We start from the raw sequence: 2,659 nt of genomic DNA on the forward strand, positions 1-2,659 counted from the left end.
ACTCTCAACCACTGCGCCACCAGGGAAGCCCAACGTAGAATCTTTCAAAAAAAAAAAAAAGTGTCAAACTCAGAAACTGAGAGTGGAATGGTGGCTGCCAGGGGCTGGGGGAGGGGATTGGCCTGTTGTCTTCCACAGAGACTCGGCTGAGCTCCTGACAAAGACACTCCAGGGACTTCTTTCTTCTCAACAAGCACTCTCATCCCTCAGTTTTGAAAAATATGTTGTAACAACTGCTATCTGGGAAAACGACAGAGTTATGGGGAGTGAGTCCAAGTCTGTCCTGTCATTAAATTAGCAGTGTGGCTCTGGTGGGTCAGATCGGTGGGGCTGGGCCTTCCTGTCCGCAAAAGGCGGTCTCTTGATTGGATTTTGCTAAATGCTCCTTTCAGGTCGAATATGCCAAGATTCTGCGTTATGCTTCTAATCTGAAAAAGTTTTAAAAGTAAAGCAACAGAACAAAGCTAAACCGTTTTAAATAATTACTTTTAGAAGGTAACCTTTACGACGTTGCAGTTTAGAATAAATCATCTCACAACTCCAACGTCTGATGGTGCGGCTTCATCCTGGCCAGCAACTCTCCTGCGCGTCTGCCACATGCCAGGTGCACAGCGTCCCTCTCCTTTCCCGCCCAGAACACTCAGCGCTTCTTCCAGGTGAATTTCCCGGGGGCTCCCTCCTGGCCTGGCTTCTTCCGCTCTCTGACACGGGGATCAGCAGTAAGCAGTCCCGCTTCGGCATCCACTCGACCTTCTCCTCGGTGACAAAGCTGCATAAGGCTCTAGCCCTCTGCAAGCGAACGGTCCGCGCCTGCGCCCCCCGCCTGCCCCGCCCCCCCGACGCCGTGTAGGTCACGTGGTGTTCTCCAAGCCGGATGAGGAAGTGGAAAGGGAGTATCAGCTGTTCTCTGTCCTCAGTTACTGGAAAGTAGAGCAGGGAGTCGATCCCATTTACTTCTATCATCCCACTTCCATGGTGATAAACAGCCACTTCCGCCTTTGCAGTCTTTCTGTTACCTTGGCCTGTGCTGAAGGCCATACCCTTCTCGTCATACTGCAAAGGCTCAATCAGCTGTTTTTTCGGTTGGTTACACTCCTGCGGAGCCTGCTCACAAATCTTCAGCCGCGTCACACGGCAAAGCCAATAACCTTTCCAGCAGCCGAATGAACTGTGCGTAATCTTTTTTCTTTTTTTTTTTTTGTGCGGTATGCAGGCCTCTCACCGTTGTGGCCTCTCCCGTTGCAGAGCACAGGCTCCGGACGCGCAGGCCCAGCAGCCATGGCTCACGGGCCCAGCCGCTCCGCGGCACATGGGGATCTCCCGGACCGGGGCACAAACCGCGTCGCCTGATTCGGCAGGCGGACGTAATCTTGACCTACAGTTTTTCCACTAACGTTTCTTCCAGTTCCTCCTTAATCAGCCATCTGCTGCCAGTTGGGTCTTTGACTTTAGTTTTTTCTGAAAACAGACCTTTGGCTCACAGCTGGTCTTGACGGTTTTCTACATCTGGTAGCTTTCCGTATGCTCCATGCATTAATGAATAATATGACTGTCTGCCAGTATAAAAGAGAAAATGAAATGGGCGGCCATCTTCTCCCCACTGGATCGTCCTTGTTTTGGAAAAATCTCTTCAGGATGCTTCATTATTGGCCGGGCTCGCTTCTCAAACAAACCACTGGGAAAAAGGTAAGCAATCGCTCTATCAATATCCTCTTGGGTAAAGGTTTCTGGATCTTCTCCCATCATGTTGGCTAAGTGTCTCTTTCCTATGTTGAATTCTTCAATCTGCTTTTTAGTAAAATCCACTGTGTAAGTTTCACGTCTTAAGGCTGCAACATTTTTCCTTGTTGTTACAACTGTGGTGTGTCTTAAGCCTTAATATTTGGCATCCGGGACTTCTCTGCAGCTTAGCAGCCGCGGCTTTCCAGAGGCCCTGACCTCGGGCAAAGCTAACCCTACCCCCAAGAAAGAGCCGGTATGAAGCGGCTGCGCCGCAGTACACACGGATAGCCGCCATGTTGGCTGCGGGAGGCGCGGGCAGTAGGACGAAAAGCCGTCTCATCTAATTATTACACGGCCACAACTTATCAATACTTACGCTTCCCTGTGCTCCCATTTCTCCACAATGACATCTCTCATATTGTTTCAGATCCCCTTGACTCTATATTTAATTCACTTCTGCCCAAGTAGGCAAGGTATTGTCTCACCGCTGCAGAGGAGCTAAATTGGGATGGTAAATATTCAACGAACTTAGACCTCATTAATAATACTAAAATGTTTTCCTTATAATTCTGTTTCACTAATAAAAGTTTGACAGATAAATAGTTAATAAATATTAACATGGCTATTTAATATTAATATATAAATCACAGAGGACAATCCATTCTACCTAGGCTAAAATTATGGCAATAACAAATAAGTGCACAAAAAGGAATCATTTACTTCCCTATATTATGAACTCTAAAATACTCATGCTTCAAAGTATACTGTAAAGTACTCACATTTGGAAATGTAATCCTTGGAAAAGCCATGGCCTTGTACCATTCCTTCTTCTAATCCATAGATGAGACCTATGAAACCAGTTGAAGTGTTTTCATAATAACGTATTTTTAAATTACCCCTAGTCTTCTCTCTTCTGTGTATTAAGTATTCTCGTTTG

The 2,659-nt window shown here is 46.9% G+C and overlaps 1 pseudogene; it reads right to left on the reverse strand.

Annotated features, from left to right (window-relative positions):
* Positions 1–640: 640 nt before the first annotated feature.
* On the reverse strand, positions 641–2,017 carry LOC132529257 (small ribosomal subunit protein uS9m-like; annotated as a pseudogene).
* Between the last annotated feature and the right edge of the window lie 642 nt (positions 2,018–2,659).

The sequence above is a fragment of the Lagenorhynchus albirostris genome, chromosome 11 (genome assembly GCF_949774975.1).
Source record: "Lagenorhynchus albirostris chromosome 11, mLagAlb1.1, whole genome shotgun sequence".
In the NCBI taxonomy this organism is placed as follows: domain Eukaryota; kingdom Metazoa; phylum Chordata; class Mammalia; order Artiodactyla; family Delphinidae; genus Lagenorhynchus; species Lagenorhynchus albirostris.